Source organism: Armigeres subalbatus, unplaced genomic scaffold (assembly GCF_024139115.2).
Source record: "Armigeres subalbatus isolate Guangzhou_Male unplaced genomic scaffold, GZ_Asu_2 Contig1540, whole genome shotgun sequence".
Lineage (NCBI taxonomy): Eukaryota > Metazoa > Arthropoda > Insecta > Diptera > Culicidae > Armigeres > Armigeres subalbatus.
This window is the reverse complement of record NW_026942330.1, coordinates 1-19,056: the sequence shown is the minus strand read 5'-3', so window position 1 is coordinate 19,056 and position 19,056 is coordinate 1. Positions and strand designations below refer to the sequence as shown.

The following is a 19,056-nucleotide window of genomic DNA, read 5'->3' as shown; positions in this document are numbered from 1 at the left end:
AGTCGTCGAAATCTTTTCAATTGATGCAGTTATAATGCTATTTTGATTGCATTTGTTTGTTTTCGAAAAGTCGCACGATAAAACGTCCATGAGAACGTCAATGTATTGCAGACAAACAGACATAACAGAGCATAACATTCGACTAATCGTGCTGCACTAATCTACTAATTGAGTATGAATAGATACCTACATGGGTCAATAACTTCAGACAGAAAACATAATACTTTATTAGAGAATACTGTATATTTTATTTAATTTCGACTAAACGACCATTATGCCAACACAACTTTATTCCCAAGTGGGTACGATCGATCAGTACATCTGCCTGTAACGTGAAACAACAAAAGTTAGACTAATGATGAATGCGTCAAAGTACATGCTAGTGGGGCCTTCCTTAGTCGTGCGTTAAGATGCACTGTTACAAAGCAAGACCATATTGAAGATAGCCGTGTTCGATTCCTGGTCCGGTCTTGAAAATTTTCGGCTAGGAAATTTTTGGGTTGGAACCAGAGATTGTGGTGGCCAAAGTTATATTGCTATACACAGTTCATACACTTGTTCTACGAGAAGCTAACGAGGTTCGCTTAGATGAATTGGTCGAAACCAAATAAATAGACCTAAAGCAATGAGCTGACATGATAAGTATGACATTCTCTGATCGGTTTGCATGCGAGATTTGATACCAAACGCTTAATGCAAAGAATGTCACACAAAATTGTGTTGGGTGTATTGATTACTTGATAAGGCAATTTAGCCGAATGCCGTTTGGACGAACAGTTGAAATAAAATTCCACAGACACTAGCGTGCACAGCGATCATGTGAAGGGGGGGCACGGAATGACAAAGGTGCAGAATAGTTCAAAGTGGTGGCGTGGTGCGAGGTGCGAAAGGTGCATAATGCAATAAAAGGTATCATAGCTTATCAGATGGTGTAAAAATGATCTAACATAAAAAGGTGCAAGGAGATATTGATGAAAGAAAGAGCTTTTCGAACAAATCACCCCACTGGCAGAGTGTTCTGTTTAGTTTCACAATAATATTAAGGTGGTAAACTCAATCAACCTTGCTAAATATGTACAAAAACACCTTGCAAAATACCGCCTGAAACGTGAAGCAGCAAAAGTTGGACCGATGGTGAATGCATCGAAAACTAAGTATATGCTAGTGAGCGGAACCGAGTGCGACAGGGCTCGTCTGAGAAACAGTATTACGATAGACGGGGATATTTTCGAGGTGGTCGATGAATTAGTCTTGAATCTTGGAGCGATATAGGCGCATTCCTCCATTTGACTGCATGCAAAGTGCTTATATGGCCTCCACTTTATAACTTATTCTCCATGATATACGATCTTGTGTTTGCTGGGTTATGAACGGCTGATAATAATGTCATTCGTGAAATACGCATTATCTGTGAAAGTCGGGCCTACTATGGGCTTCAGAAGAAACGACGGTCAAAAAATATTCACGCCCATTCTATCGCAAATGTATCATGTATAGAACGCTCATAAGACCGGTGGTCCTCTATTGACATAAGACTTGGTCCATGCTCGAGGAGCACTTGCAAGAACTCGCAGGATTTGAGAAAAGGGTGCTTAGGAACATCTTTGGCAGTGTGCAGGACGGTGTGCGGCGGGAAAGTATGAACCACGAGCATGCTCAACTCTACGGCAAACCCAGGGCAGGTACGATGGACAGGACATGTTGCAAGAATGCCAGACGGCAACCCTGCAAAGGTGGTGTTTTCGACCAACCCGGCAGGTACTAGAAGGCGTGGAGCGCAGCGAGGGAGGTGGGCTGACTAGGTGCAGAACGGCTTGCCAAGCGTGGGGCGCAACCGTGGCCTCGAACCGTGTATCCAATTCTCCGCGAGCGGTAATGGCCGCAAGCTTGCCTGTGGGCTAGTCTCTGGAGAAACTTACATTTTTTTTGTCTTAGACACTTTTTCTTGCAGTCTTTTGTACATGCTAAGGTTTTTTTATAATTGGTTTTGGGTATAGTAGTATCCCCAGTTGGCCCTCCTTAGCCGTGCGGTAAGACGCGCGGCTACAAAGCAAGACCATGCTGAGGGTGGCTGGGTTCGATTCCCGGTGCCGGTCTAGGCAATTTTCGGATTGGAAATTGTCTCGACTTCCCTGGGCATAGAAGTATCATTGTGCTAGCCCCATGATATACGAATGCAAAAATGGTAACCTGGCTTAGAAACCTCGCAGTTAATAACTGTGGAAGTGCTTAACGAACACTAAGCTGCGAGGCGGCTCTGTCCCAGTGTGGGGATGTAATGCCAATAAGAAGAAGAAGAAGTATCCCCAGTATCATTTCAGCTTTACGCAGGTTTCAAAGCAGTCTTGAAAAGTATTCAGCACTGTTATAAAACTCAAAATGTTACTTGGGTATGACACCGAAATATGACACAACCACTTGTCGAAAATTGTGGTTGTGTTATGGTTATTGGTGAAGGGCCAATTTTTCTTACTCAATAATATGTTTTATTTCTTGAATTGAACATGAAATGTGTTCATTGTTATATTATGGAACTACTGAATATATTATAAGTAAATATACTATGGAAAGATCCACAAGGTACGTGACGCAAAAATTGGCCCTCTACCCCCTCCGTTACACTTTTTGTATTAAACCTTTAAAATTTTATATAGATCGTCCCGCTGCTCGGAACACTAACCCCCTTCCCTCCCCCTTAGAAGCGTGACGTACTTTGTGGATGATGCCTATTTCTTTTTCTACAGCTTTATAATCAGAGTAGAGCATGCTACACAAATTTTCTCGGGGTATGGTTTATAATTTTCACGGGTAATCTTTTTATTTTAATCAGGAAATGCTTTATTGGGATTTTTTTATATTCACACAAGCAAATCCACAATAGTACTTCTTTGACTTTCAAAGGAAAATTATTTTTGATTTTAACGTGATTTTTTTCTGAATTTCCACGAAAATACTTCTGATTCTCTGCACGCAGCACTTTATCACTTGAATTTTCACTGAAAATGAGACTGAAGAAGAGATTCTACTAGAACTCCACGGGATTTTTCTCAAGTTGTCAAGGTAAATTATTACCATTTTCACAGAAAGTTCTAAATTTTAATTAACTTTAACATGAAGTGCATTTAAATTACACAAAATTCTTCAGCATTCCTACAGGAAATTAATCTTAACTACCACGGGAAAATATTCTTAATTACCATGAGAAATTCTTATAAATATCGACGAAATATTCTACTAATTCGCCAAATACCCCATTTGTAGATATTCAGAATTTTTTTTTATTTCCATAGGAAATTCTAATCAAATTCGTAAGAAACTTGTTCTGAACTTCTTCGGATGTTCTCCAGGCATTTTTTCAGATATTTTCATGAGCATTTTTTTCGATTGTTCACACGAAACTTCGAATTTTTAACGATTAATTTGTATTTATTTTCTAGTTTTTGCTTTTAACAATAATTTTACATTATAAGTTGTTGACCACAGGGCCCTTGATCTTAAGAATTATTAATTTCTTTATATAATTAAAGTTTTCGCACCGGGGAAGTTAATCCTACATAGTAGCCTGAGCAAGGATTTGTTTAACCTTATTTACGAGCGCCCTAATTGCATCTTGGTCAGAGGAAAAGCAACAGACCCTAAACTTTTCTTTGTGCTCACCAAAGCGATCTTGCAATGTTTTAATCTCGGTCAGACGGTGGACCTTAGATGTTCTTTTCCTGGTGAGGTGCTCATGCAGGGTTGTTAATAAATAAATTATCATCGTTATTTTAACGGCCACTACGACGACGATAACGGTTGTACGAAGATGCTTCGCTGGCGATAAAGTGAGCGTTGATTCATCGTTATCGTTATCGAGTATTCGTTGATTTATCTATAATTATCGAGTTAACTGTAACATGTACTACAGTTAAACGTACAAATATTCACAAACTGGTGCAATATTTATTTTTAAAATTGCTTCGCCTCAAAATACTCAGTGACATCCTTAAATCATGGGTTTAAATTGGTAAGAAGAACTTCAAAAGAAATATTTCCGGAGAGAATTTCGGAGCAATATCCGCAGGAATTTTCCGAGGAACTACGGATGAATTTCTCGAAGAACTGCCGAAGGAAATTTTAGAGGAATTTCCATGGGGATTCTCAGATGAACTTCTGGGGGAATTCCTAGATGAACCTTTGAAAGAATTCCAAGAGAAAATCCGGAGGGATTCCCAGAAGAACTTCCGGAGGAATTTCGAGGGGAACTTTCGTAGAGATTCCCGGGGGAACTTCCGCAGAACTTAAGAACTTCCGGATGAATTTCTGGACAAATTTCCGGAAGCGTTCCCGATTAAATTTGCTGAAGAACTTCTGGAGGCATCTGCTGAGAAACTTCCGGAGGAATTTCCAGAGGAGCATCTTCCAGAGGAAATCTGTTGAAACTTCTAGAAGAATTCCCGGAGGAGCTTCCGAAGAAATTCTCAAAAGAATTTCCGGAGAAATTTCCGGAAGAACTTCCGTGACATTCTATGACGAACTTCCGTAGGAATTCCCGGATAAACTTCCGTAAGAATTTCCTGAAGAACTTTAATAGAATATATCGAAGGATCTTTAGGAGGGATTTTCGTTGTAATTTCGTACGAAAGTTTTGTACGAATTTTCAGGGAGGAATTTCTGAAGGAATTCCCAAAGGAACTTCCGGATGAATTCCAGAGGAACTTTCAAAGGAATTCCAAGAAGAACTTCCAAAAGAATTCCAAGAGGAGTCCGGAACAACTTCCATGGGAATTTCCTGAAGAGCTTCTAGAGAAATTATAGGGGAATTTTACGGATGAATTCACATAAGAACCTTTTGGAGGAATTCCTAATTGAATTTTCGTAGAGGTTCACAGAGGAACTTCTGGATAATCTTCTGTAGGCATTTGCTTAAGATCTTCCAGAGGAATTTTTGGATAAATTTCCTAAAGTATGTCCGGAATAATTACCGGAGCAACTTCCGGATGAATTTCTGGAGGAATTTCCTGAAGAGCACCCGATAAAAGAAGTTTCGAATTTGCTGAAGAACTCCTGGAGTCATTTGTTGAGGAACTTTCGAAGAAATTCCCAGAGGAGCATTTTACGGAGGAATGCTGCTGAAATTTCTGGATGAATTCCCGAAGGAATTCTTGGAGGAACTTCCGAAGGAAGTCCCGGAGGAGCTACCTGAGAAATTTCCAGAATAACTTCCAGAAGAATTGCCGGAATAACTTCCAAGAAGTTCTTAGACGAACTTCCAGAAGAAAACTTCCGGAGGATTGTCTAAAGGAACTTCCCGAGGAATTCTTGTAAATTCCGGAAGCTTCCAAATGAATTATTATATGAATTCCCTGAAGAACTTCAAGAAATTTTCGGAGGAATCTCAGGAGCAACTTCCAGAAGATTTTCTGGAAAAACTTCCTAAGGATCTACCGAAGGAATTTCTTGAGGAATTTTTGGAGGATTTTTTTTTAAACTTCCAGAGGAATTCTCGGAGGTATTCTTGAGAAAATTCCAAATAAACTTCCGGTGGAATTACCGGAGTAACTTCCATAGACATTCCCGAATGAACTTTTGAAAGAGTTTCTGGAGGAATTTCTAGAGGAACTAGTAGAAGAATTTGCGGAGAAATTCCCAGAGGAATGTCCGGAAGAATTCCAAGAGGAACTTCCGGAGAAATTGCTAGCGCAACTTCCGTAGGAATTCTCGGAAGGTCTTCCAGAGGAGCTTGTGCCACCAAGCGAATGAACTAAAAAATACCTCGAAAAATACCATGTTTTTTTATTCTTTATTACCGAGACTTTCATCCCGAGGCTGGCTCGTCTCGAATAATATGTTCTTCATCAACAAATTTGATGACGACGACAACTTTCTAAATATTACGGATTCGAACCAAACGAGTATTACCATATATACTAACACCACCAAGCGGATGGGTTTCAAAATAATATTATGGTTAATAAAATGGTTTTGAGCTGCTATAAAAATTGTTAAAGACGGCAACTTTCTGAATATTACGGATTCCGAAATATTTAACTCAACGAGTTTGTTATATACACTAGCGCCGCCAAATGGACGAGTTCCGAAATAATATGATCTGCAACAGTATGGTATTGACCTCCTGAACAAGTTTGTAGAAGACGACACCTTTCTAAATCTATGGATTCAGAAATATCTTACTAATACTATCATGAACATCAAAGGTCATTTTTGGTCCGATCGGAGGTCTCGACATCTCAAACAAATCTTGATGGACGGGAAGTTTTGTGAGTCCCAAAATTGTTCAAATCGGATCACTAACGGCTGATATATACTTCGAATATTGGTCGTTCGTGAAAGTAGAACCTATCTCGGTCGGAGGAGTATTATACTCGATTAAGTTGAAAACCGGAATACGGGACTAGCGAAGTTGGATTTTTCTCGCAATCCGTACGTTAAACCTAACTTCGCTAGTGGCGCGCTAGTCTAATTAGGGCCTAATTAGACTAGCGCACTACTAGCGAAGTTAGATTTATCGTATGGATTGCGAAAAAAATCCAACTTTGATAGTCCCCCATTTCAGTTTTCAACTTGACTAGCGATAATAAGATTACAAATTAATTACAATGTTTTTTATAATACTTATACTATGTACTATCTACTGGTAATTTCAAAATACAAGCTGCTGAATCAATTTTAACTCATTTATAGGCTCTCCATTATTTCCGTTTACTAACAATTATAGGGTGCAGAGTGTATGTAATTAAGAATGGCGACACTGTCAGAATTGGATCAAAATTCATCTGTCATTCCCATACAAAATCGTATTCCAAACGAGCAGGAGACCTGTCAAATGCGGCACATGTCGCAACTCTTAATTACATACACTCGCTGGCAGGGATGCCAGATTTTAAGACATTTGAATCTCTGTGAAGACATTTATTTCATGAAGACATTTTGAAGACTTTTAAAAAATTTGAAGACTTACCTTTTTATGTAAAGATACTTGCAGAGCAATAAGCCAGCGAATAGAAAATATAATTTGATGACTAACTTATAAATTTTGCGACTTCTATATGCAGATCATATAAATATTTCAAAAGTTATACATAATAGACTAATGTCTCGGGCTTAAAATGTCAAACGTAAAAACACAGCTGGTTGATAAGGTTGACAACTGCAACACATTTTAGTTATATGCTGGTTAAAAAATTCCCGATACAGCATTCGTTTAAATTTTCCTTGGTAGCGGTGGCGTTTTCGACGTGTCTGATAAAAAGATATTTCGATCATTGTATCAGAACGCAATGACCGATCTAATTTATTTCAAACGGCAAAAAAGACAGAATTTTACTATAAGTTGTTGGGCTAGAACCATTTTTTTTTTAAATTTGTTTATATTTCATCTGATCTTTTCGGTATGTATTCCCACAATACCCGTCGCGAAAGAGAATAAATTTTGAAGAACTCGATGAATTTTCCGTGGATTTTAGAAAAAAAAATTCAATGAAAATTCGATTAAAAAAATTAATTCGTGTAAATAAGGAGAATTGGGTCCCAAAGCCCTACTTCGTTTACGTTTGCAAACGATAGAGCATCGATCAGAAATACTTGAACCGAAGTTATAAAAATTCTGGTAAAAGTCTAAATCAGTAGAAATAATAATTTTTATTTGGCATATTAAGGCAAATTTTGGACTGTGCAACATTTCAGGCCCATATTTAAACTGTCAAAGGTTGAATCAAGTGCCCTACCATTGACGAATACATAGACCGAAATGTCCGGTACAAAGCCATCAGAAAATCGGGCACCATGTCTTCTTCTTCATTTTGAAGAAAATACCCCTTGTGGGTGACGAATTACATAAATATTTTACGAGCGCTGACTTACCCCTCTTGACGTTTTGACAGTTTGTTTGTTTTTCTCCCTCACTTGTGACGTCGTTTCGGTTCGTTTGTTGTTTGTTCGTTTCGTTACTCAGTTGGAGCGTGAGTTCGACCGTTTTGGTGCCATCAAAAAGATTGAATATTACAAAGGGGACACCCAGGCCTACATTGTGTACGATTCTATTGATGCTGCTACGGCTGCTGTGAAGGAAATGCGTGGATTCCCGTTAGGGGCAACGGATCGTCGTATTCGTATCGATTTTGCTGATAACGGAACAACACCATCGTTGTCAAAGCGCAGTGGAGGTTTTGAGGAAGGCGGTGAGTATCGTCGCGGCCCCGACTACGAATATCCGGAAGGTGGTGCATCATACAAGGAAAATTCATTGTACGGCTATGGTGGAAGACCGTTCCGCGGCAGAGGAGGATTCCGCGGGCGTGGTGGTTTCCGTGGCAGTTTTCATAGGATGGCCCACCGCACCACGGGGACAATGATGAATGGCGTCGATCAGGAGCCGATGGCGAATATGATTCACGCCGTCGTTCTGGATCACGTGAACCAGGAATCGATAGAGCTCGCTCTCGTTCACCGAGGCGACGCAGTCCGGCTGATTCGTCTTCTCATAGGAATGGCATGTTATCGAATGCAAGAACGTTACCAGAAGTGGCACGGAAATCTACCACATTCTGGCAAGGGGCGCTGATTTTGAAGAGTTCACTATTCCCGCCAAGTTGCACCTAACGGACGGAAACAACGAAATAGTGGACAGCCTGATGAAGGACGAGGAAGGTAAACACCACCTTCGTGTTACTCAGCGACTAGGCCTCGATCAACCCAAGTTGGAAGATGTGCAGTAGCGCATATCGACGTCATCGTCGCACGCAATCTTCCTCGGCCTTCCGGGATCGACGTCATCGGTAGCATCGTCGGATGATGCCAGCGTTCAGCAGCGTCCACTGCGTAATCTCGTGTCCTACCTGAAGCAGAAAGAAGCGGCCGGCGTTATATCCTTACTCAATATGGAAACGGAAGTAACTGATGAGCTCTACTCATTCCCGCCATGCGATTTTTCGACAGAATTGTTGAAACGAACATGTCACAACCTCACCGAGGAGGGACTGAAGGAAGACCATCTGGTAATCGTGTGGTCCGAGGAGGAACAATCCTCTGAAGTGCCTTCTTTCTGGAATTGCAGCAACTAGTCCATATTGGCACAGCATACAACATGGCTGGTCTAAAAATTTGTTTGTAAATAAGTAAAATAATAAGTAAATAAATGTAAATAAGTAAAAAATAAGTACAATAAAAAAAGTAAAAAAGTCGGCTGGTTAGTTGATTAATTGTTTTGTTGGTTGCTTGGTTGATTGGTTAATAAGTTGATTGGTAGCTTGCTTGAATGGTTGGTTGTTTGATTAGTTAGTTGATTGATTCGTTGGTTATTTGGTTAGTTGGTTGCTGCTTGATTTGTTAGTAGGAAGAATGGTTGATTGGTTGGTTTCTTTTTTTGTTTATTGATTACTTGATTGGTTGGTAATTTGGTTGATTGGTTGCTTGACTGATTGATTGATTGGTTGGTCGGCTCGTTAGTTTATATGTTGATTTGTTGGTTGCTTGAATGGTTGATTAGTTGGTTGGTTGATTGGTAGCTTGCTTGAATGGTGGGTTGCTTGGTTGATTGGTAGTTTGCTTGAATGGTTGGTTATTTGATTGATTGCTGCTTGATTTGTTAGATGGTAGAATAATTGATTGGTTGGTTGATTGCTTGCTTGATTGGTTGGTCGGCTGGTTAGTTGACATGTTGTTTTGTTGGTTGCTTGGTTGGTTGATTAGTTGATTCGTTGCTTGATTGATTGGTAGCTTATTTGAATTGCTGATTGCTGGATTAGTTGGTTGGTTATTTGGTTGATGGGTTGCTTTACCGTTTGATTGAATGGTTGGTCGGCTGGTTGGTTGATTAGTTGTTTTGTTGGTTTCTTGATTGGTTGATTAGTCGATTGATTGATTGATTAGTTGATTGGTTGGTTGTTGCTTGATTTGTTAGTAGGTAGAATTGTTGATTAGTTAGTTCCTTGATAGTTGCTTGTTTGGTTGCTTCATTGTTTGTTGGTTGATTGATTGGTTATTTAGTTGATTGGTTGCTTGATTGATTGGTTGGTTGATTGTTGGTTGGTAGAATGATTAATTGGTTGGTTGCTGCTTGATTTGTTAGTTGGTAGAACTGTTGAATGGTTGGTTGCTTCATAGTTGGTTGGTTGCTTGATTGGTTGGTAATTTGATTGATTGGTTGTTTGACTGGTTGATTGATTGGTTGGTCGGCTGGTTAGTTGATTAGTTGTTTTGCTGGTTGCTTAAATGGCTAATTAGTTGGTTGCTTGATTGGTTGATTGGTGGCGTGCTTGATTGGTTGGTTGCTGGAATCGTTGACTAGTTAATTATTCAGTTGATTGGTTGCTTGGTTGGTTGATTGATTAATTGATTGGTTGATTTGTTGGTTGGTTGATTGTTGGTCGGTTGCTTGATGAGTTGATTAGTTGTTTTGTTGATTGCTTGATTGATAGATTAGTTGGTTGGTTGCCTGATTATGGGTTGGTTGCTTGATTTGTTAGTTGGTAGAATGATTGATTGATTGTTTGGTTGCTGCTTGATTTGTTAGTTGGTAGAACTATTGAATGGTTTATAGTTGGTTGGTTGCTTAATTGGTTGCTTCATTGTTGGTTGGTTGCTTGACTGGTTGATTGATTGTTGGTCGGCTGGTTAGTTGATTAGTTGTTTTGTTGGTTTCTTAGTTGTTTTGTTGGTTTCTTAGTTGATTGGTTAATAAGTTGATTGCTAGGTTGCTTGATTGGTTAGTTAATTGGTTGATGGGTTGGTTGGTTGCTGCTTGATTTGTTAGTTGGTAGAATGGTTGATTGGATGGTTGCTTCATTGTTGGTTGATTGATTGATTGGTTGGTAATTTGGTTGATTGGTTGATTGTTTGGTTGCTTGATTGGCTGGTCGGCTGGTTAGTTGATATGTTGTTTTGTTCGTTGCTTGGTTGGTTGATTAGTTGATTCGTTGCTTGATTGATTGGTAGCTTGCTTGAATGGCTGATTGCTGGATTAGCCAATCAAGCAAACCAATCAACCAAATAACCAACCAAGCCAAACCAACAAAACAATGAAGCAACCAACCAACCAATTAAGCAACCAGCCAACTATCAAGGAACCAACTAATCAACAGTTCTACCAACTAACTAATCAAGCATAACCAACCAATCAATCAATCAATCAACTAATCAACCAATCAAGAAACCAAAAAAAAACAACTAATCAACCAATTGATTGTTGGTTGGTTGCCAATCCAACCAACCAATCAGGTTATTTGATTGATTGATTGCTTGCCTGGTTGATTGATTGGTTGGTCGGCTGGTTAGTTGATATGTCGTTTTGTGGGTTGCTTGGTTGGTTGATTAGTTGAGTCGTTGCTTGATTGATTGGTAGCTTGCTTGTATGGCTGATTGCTGGAGTAGCCAATCAAGCAACCAATCAACTAAATAACCAACCAAGCAACCAACAAACAATGAAGCAACCAACCAACCAATTAAGCAACCAGCCAACTATCAAGGAACCAACTAATCAACAGTTCTACCAACTAACAAATCAAGCAACAACCAACCAATCAATCAATCAATCAACTAATCAACCAATCAAGAAACCAAAAAAAACAACTAATCAACCAATCAGCCGACCAACCATTCAATCAAACAGCCATTCAGGCAAGCTACCAATCAATCAAGCAACGAATCAACTAATCAACCAGCCAAGCAACCATTGAAGCAACCAACAGAACAACATATCAACTAACGAGCCGACCAGCCAATCAACCAGTAAAGCAACCAATCAACCAAATTACCAACCAATCAATCAATCAATCAACCAACAATGAAGCAACCAACCAATCAATCATTCTTCCAACTAACAAATCAAGCAGCAACCAGCTAATCAAATTACCAACGAATCAATCTAACTAACTAATCAAACAACCAACCATTCAAGCAAGCTACCAATCAACTTATTAACCAATCAACCAAGCAACCAACCAACAATTTAAGCAAGCTACCAATCAACCAAGCAATCAAACAACCAACCAGCTAATCAACCAATCAAGCAACCAATCAATAACTAATCAAACAACCAACCAATCCAGCAATCAACTTATTAACCAATCAACCAAGCAGCCAACAAAACAACTAATCAACTAACCAGCCTACTAACCAATCAAGCAACCTGTCAAGCAACCAACCAATCAACCATACTACCAACTAACAAATCAAGCAGCAATCAACCAAATAATCAACTAAGCAATCAAGCAACAATCCAACTAATCAAGCAACCAACCAACTAATTAACCAATCAACTAAACAACTTATCAATTAACGAGACGACCAACCAATCAAGCAACCAATCAACTAAATAACCATAACCAATCAATCAAGTAAAGGAACCAATCAACCAAATAAGTAACCAACCATCAATCAATTAACTAATGCAGCAACCAACCAATCCAGCAACCAACCAATCAAGCAAGCTACCAATCAAACAACTAACTAATCAACCAACAAGCTAATCAACCAAACAAGCAACCAACCAATCAACGATTCAAGCATCCAACAAAACAACTAATCAACTAACCAGCTGACCAACCAATCAATCAATTAGGCAACTAATTAGCCAATTAAGCAAATAACAATTCAACCAACTATCAAATCAAGCAACCAACCAACCCAACCAACCGGTCAACCAATTAAGCAAGCAACCAATCAATCAACTAACAAATCAAGCAACCAACAAGCTAATCAACCAAATAAGCAACCAACCAATCAACCATTCAAGCAACCAACAAAACAACTAACCAACTAGCCAGCCGACCAACCATTCAATCAACCAGTAGAGCAAACAATCAACTAATCCAGCAATCAGCCATTCAGGCAAGCTACCAATCAACCAAACAATCAAGCAACCAACCAACTAATAATCAACCAAGCAACCAACAAAACAACATATGAACTAACCAGCCGACCAACCAATCAAGCAACTAATCGATCAACCAGTCAAGCAACCAATGAACCAAATAACCTTATTAGTTGGTAAGATTGAGAACCAATCAACAATCAAGCAACCAAATAACCAAACAACTATTCTACCACCTAACAAATCAAGCAGCAACCAATCAGCCGATCAACCAAATAACCAACCAATCAATCAACCAACCAAACAACCAATCAATTATTCAACCAACGAACTAATCAAGCAAGCAACAAACAGTCGAGTACGAGACACTGAATACGACCACACAGCTGTGGTCGAAATACGTATCTGCAAAGATATCAAAATAATTGGTGGAATTAAATGGAGAGTCCTAATCTCGTCTTAGACGGTTGAACAAAACAGTATCAACTAACCAGCCGACCAACCAATCAATCAACCAGTCAAGCAACCAATCAATCATATAACCTGATTGGTTGGTTGGATTGGCAACCAACCAACAATCAAGCAACCAACCAATCAACCATTCTTCCAACTAACAAATCAAGCTGCAACCAACCAACCAAATAACCAACGAATCAAGCAACCAACCATTCAAGCAAGCTACCAATCAACTATTAACTAATCAACAAAGCAACCAACAAAACAAATAATCAACTAACCAGCCGACTAACCAATCAATCAACCTGTCAAGCAACCAACCAATCAATCATACCATACTACCAACTAACAAATCAAGTAGCAGCCAACCAAATAATCAACCAACCAATTAAGTAACCAACCAGTCAAACAAGCTACCAATCTACCAAGCAATCAAGCTACCAATCAAGCAACCAACCAACTAATTAACCAAGCAATCAACAAAACAACTTATCAACTAACCAGCCGACCAACTAATCAACCAATCAACTAAATAACCACAACCAATCAATCAACCAGTAAACCAACCACTCAACCACTCAAGCAACCAACCATTCAACCATTCAAACAAGCTACCATACCGATCAATCAATCAAACAAGCAATCAACCAATCAAGCAACTTAGCCACTTAGTCGTTTGATGTAACAATATGGATCTTCGGGCCTCTCAACAAAAGTTCGTTTTGAAGTGATCTTAAAATAGGTATGTATTCGTAATCATTACGGTAATTTATTACACATTACGGTAGTGTGGGCAGCAATGCGAGTCACCAAATTATGCAAATGTATCTCCGTAAATATAATCAATGATTCATATTGAATGAATGTCATCGTGTATTTTACGCGACAATATTATTTAATGTACCGATCTCCGTCTCACTGAACATATTCATCTCATCGCGGAACAAATAAATACGTCACCAATTTCGTCGCTTCTTTTTGTAAACATGTGGTCGAGTCAAGTACGAGACACTGAAGACGACCACACAGTTGTGGTCGAAATACGTATCTGCAAAGATATCGAAAATTAATTGGTGGAATTGAATGGAGAGTACTTAATTCGTCTTAGACGGTTGAATACATTCCACTAAAAGAGCTAAATATATTTTTCATAAAAATGAGGTTCTTGTTATTTTAATTCATTTGGGATAATATTAAAGTCAAGTAAAAAATTACTTTAACTTGCAATTTATTTATGTTCATATATGTTTAAAAACATTACATTCATATTGAATACATAAATTACTGGGGCCTGCCCTCTAAATAACGAACCAAATCCCATTTTTTGGAATAGGAATGTTACCGAATATACGCCGAAAAAAACCTTTCGAAGTTCATTAACTTACCTTATGAAATTTGGCCACAATAAAATTGATTGAAAACCATAAGGTTGCTTATGGAACTGAATGAATTATGCGCATAATGAAGCATATGTTTTTCTTAAGGTTGCTCTTGAATTTTCATTGATCAACCTTATGAAATTCAAAAAGTCTGATTTATGAAATACTTATTTAATAAGTATGAAAATATTTTAGAAATTTGTTATTTAACAATTAAATTCAAAAACGAAAGAATGATATAGTTTGTTTTCAATAATAATATCTTTATTTGAACAATTTATAGCACGAAGAAGAATCACTTGCTGATAACTGAGTCTTGTGAGTGTTGTCTTTAAACCTACACTGCCTCTAACCGCAAGTCAGACTTATCTGTATATGGATACCGTATCCAGGTTAGCCTGATTTTCGGTTAGCGGCAGTACACTACTACACCTGGATGAAACTATATCTCTATCAGCTGAGTTGAGTCATGTGCAATGGCTTGCTGCCAAGCTACGATCGTATAAGCTGCCTCTGTAGTCACAACCTAATATCTGCGATAAATATTGGCTCAGCAGATCTCATCTCATAGCCGCAGTTCTGAAGAACTTATTCACTAAATCCGAGTTTGTCGTCCGTGTCGAGTTACCGCAAGTTATCGCAAGCTATACTCCCAAGGAGTAATGTCGAAATTCAAGCTCAAAAGAAGAAATACTGTAGCATCTGAAAGAGCAAAGACATCGTGTGTTAATCATGTCATTTAGAAGACGTTTGGCATTTAGAAAGTCTTCCGAGTGAAAGTATGTTACCTAGCAACGTCCTCACGGTTACTGGTTACTGTCATTCCTAACTTTTACGATCGTTGATGGGGCATACAAAACGACATCCGCTTCACAATAATCTTCTTTTGGAACAGACAGTTGCCATCGATGAGCTGCCGTCATAAATATTTGTCGAGACGCTAGTTACCCGATTATGGCTCACAGAACAATACATTTGCACCACAGGCCGTCCTTCACAAGCTGTCAAGAATTTTAGCAGCTGAATATTCCATCTTCCAGAAAAGTTCTCAGTTTAGAATCCCCATGTAGTATATATGTAATTTGACTGAAATAGAAAAGAAACATTTTTTTAGTACGTTTCAATAATACAGTTATTGATGCAGTATTATGTGTATCATGTACATCATATATCATCAATACATCACTCAGTGCTTACCTAATTGATTTCCCGTTCAATTATGTTAACGACCGAGTTGCTGTTGATATTTCCTAATATGCGCAATGTTCGACGACGATTAGCTTTAGCTTTTCTGCAGTTTCGAACGGCATGGTGAGCAGCGATTTCTTCAGCTGATTGATATCTTTTCTAGAAGGAAAGAGAAAGTTGTAGCTTGTTATAAGTACATATACATTAAACATTCGTAAGAATCTCACCTCTTAGCGTCTTCCTTTTCTTCACGCACTCACAGGATTATCGAGTGCAGGCGCTATCGGGACATACAACAGATGAAACTTTTACAAACGCAACGGCATTCGGAGTGGAAGTGACAAGTGAGCCCACTAGGAACAACGATTTCCTCCATTTCCTCTGATATCTCCACAGATATAAAAACTTGCTTAGGCATTGTCAGTCTGGATAATTGTGTTCCGAATTCCTGAGTCAGCGACCACTATATCAAGGAGGACGTTGATGGCTTTCCTTGCAAGGAAAAGATCCAAGTCTGTCCAAGGGATATCGTTCTTTCTGATGATATCATCGATGTGGATTATTATCGGCGGTTTAGTTCCATTTCCTTCTGCTACATACGATGGATTCAGATACATATGATGATACTCGTCTCGATTCATTGAATCAGAAACAGGAGGTAAACAAAAATGGAAATGACAACTGTTGTCAAACTGACGTGATTTGAATTGAGGGGCTTCTCAATGGTCGAGTGATTGTAATAATTGTAATCCGTCACTCCCCAGGGGTATATAGTGGTGCCCGAAAAAATGGCCACCACTCCGTCTATGTATTCGTCAATGGCCCTACGGTGTTTTTATAGTGCGTTTGAATTATATTATTCCGTACGTCAAACAAGACCGAAAATATCGAGGAAGCATTTTTCATCAATTTTTAAATTTCAAATTAAACACTGTTCCTTTCGATTTTTGAGTCAAATGGAAAACTGACGCGTTCAGGATGATTGACTTCATCGTTCTCTGAAAGAAATTGAATATCGATTCTTCATTTTGAGACTGAATCGCCGTAATCTGACAAAGTAACGTAGGCGCCAAATTACAACCTACATGATTTCCATTTTTCTGTTAAAGAGCTCGATGAGTACTACTCGTTAACACCATTTTTGAAAAATGACGTATACGTCACTTTTTCAAATTACGCCAGTGAAAAACTCGTGTAAAATGAAGAGAATTTTCCATTAATAGTCCGAGGAATTTCTCATAAAAATTCAAAAGAAATGAAATTGGAAATTCTTTTCAAATTATCTTGGAAAATTATAATAATTCCAGTATGGGCAGTAACGGAATTCCCCCAAAGTTTAAACGGGAAATTGGGTCCTAAAGCCTTACCTCGTTTATGGTTGCAAACGATAGTGCATCGGTTCAACTGTGGTCAGTGTGATGGTCAACACTAAAGCGATTCGCTAACTACGTAGAAGTAAGAGATAACACAGACTACGGTAGAAGGTAAAGAGAAGCAAAATTGATTGATACTTGTACCGTTGTTATAAAAATTCTGGTAAAATTCTAAATCAGTAAAAATAATATTTTTGTGTTCAAGACATTTATAAGGCTAATTTTGGGCTGTGCAACATTTCAGAACGAATGAACCATCAGCCCAAAAACGTCAGCCCCATATATTAATCTGTCAAAGCGTTGAGTCAAGTGCCCTGTGGTGTTTTGCTTAACGCGTTTGAATCCGTACGTCAAACAAGACCGAAAATGTCGAGGAAGCATTTTTCATCTATTTTTCAATTTCAAATTAAACAATGTTCTTTTCGATTTTGAGTCTAAACAAAACTGACACGTTTTAGAATGATTACTTTCATCGTTCCCTTAAAGAAAATCGAATATCGATTCTTCATTTTAGGACCCAATTCTTTTTAATTTCCACAAAATTATATCTAAGTCCTTGCAGGAAAAATCATCTGAACTCCTGCAAAGAATTCATGTTTATTTCCACAAGAAATTTGTCTAAATTTTCGTGGGATGTACTCCGGATTTGTATTTGAAAGTTAAGGGATGTCTTTTCGGATTTTCCATGTACCACATTTTTACGAAAATTTTCACGGGAAATTATTTTTCATTTTCTCAGAAAATTTTCTTTAGTTTCCATAGAAAATTCTTACGAATGTCGACAAGAAATTGAAATTGTTGGAGTTAAATGGATATTTCTCAGAATGGTCACGGTAAATTATTTTTAATTTGTTCAGGAGAATATTCTGAAAAAAATTACAGGAATTTCCTAAAAAAATCCGCCAGAGTTTTTATTAAAGACTCAGTATTTAGAAAGTTCAGGGTAAACTCGCTACAGTTCCTTGTTGAATTCTTCCTTGAATTCCTTTTTGACATTTTTTCAAGAAATATTTTCGGCACTCTTCCAGTATTTTAACTGGGAATCCTCTAAGAATTTCTCCAGTAAACATCTCTGGAATTCTTTCTGAAATTTCCCATGAAATTCCTCCAGAAATTCGTTCAGCATTCCTTCAAAAAATTTTCAGAAAATTTCTCCGGAGTTTCCTTAAGAAGTACCTCTAGCAGCCACTCCATAAGTTCGTCCAGAAATTTCTCCGTTAGATCCTCCAAGAATTCGAAAATTCCTCCAGTTGCTCCTTCAGAAATTCCTTAGTTTGTTTCTTTCACGACTTCCTCCAGCAGATCTTCCAGGAATTGCTCTCGATGCTCCTGCAAGCATTTGTTCGGAAATTCCTCTAAGAATCCTTTCGGAAGTTTCTCCAGCAATCCCTCTTGAAGATGCTCCGAGAATGTTGCCGAAAGATTCTCCAATAATACCTCGTGAACTATACTCTGGAATTTCTCTGTTATTTCCTTCAGTAATTCTTTCGGAAATTCCTGTCCAATATTCCTGAGCAATACCTCAGAAAGTTCCTCCAAAAAGTTATCCAGAAGTTCCTCTGGAAGTTTCTTTAGACATTTATTCAGAAAACCTTTCAGTAATTGCTCAGGTAAATCCTTCAGGAAGTCCTCAGGAAAATCCTTCAGGAAGTCCTCAGGAAAATCCTTCAGGAAGTCCTCAGGAAAATCCTTCAGGAAGTCCTCAGGAAAATCCTTCAGGAATTCTTCAGAAAAATCCTTCAGTAATTCTTACAGAAAAGCCCTCCGGAATTTCTCCTGTAATTTATACGGAAGATCCATTAGCATTTTATCCGGAAGTTCTTTCAGAAATTTATCTGAAAGTTCTTCC

The 19,056-nt window shown here is 38.4% G+C and overlaps 1 long non-coding RNA gene and 1 pseudogene across 1 annotated transcript; one reads left to right on the top strand and one right to left on the bottom strand.

Moving 5' to 3' along the window:
• The first annotated feature begins 1,543 nt into the window (after positions 1 to 1,543).
• LOC134202942 (RNA-binding protein spenito-like) lies at positions 1,544 to 9,153 on the top strand (annotated as a pseudogene).
• Positions 9,154 to 15,152: 5,999 nt separating this feature from the next.
• Positions 15,153 to 16,643, bottom strand: LOC134202944 (uncharacterized). The gene is made up of 4 exons (XR_009977385.1): positions 16,062 to 16,643; positions 15,844 to 15,993; positions 15,435 to 15,732; positions 15,153 to 15,348 (listed from the first exon to the last, which is right to left on the bottom strand). It is a non-coding gene; the product is annotated as an uncharacterized LOC134202944 (long non-coding RNA).
• Positions 16,644 to 19,056: the final 2,413 nt, after the last annotated feature.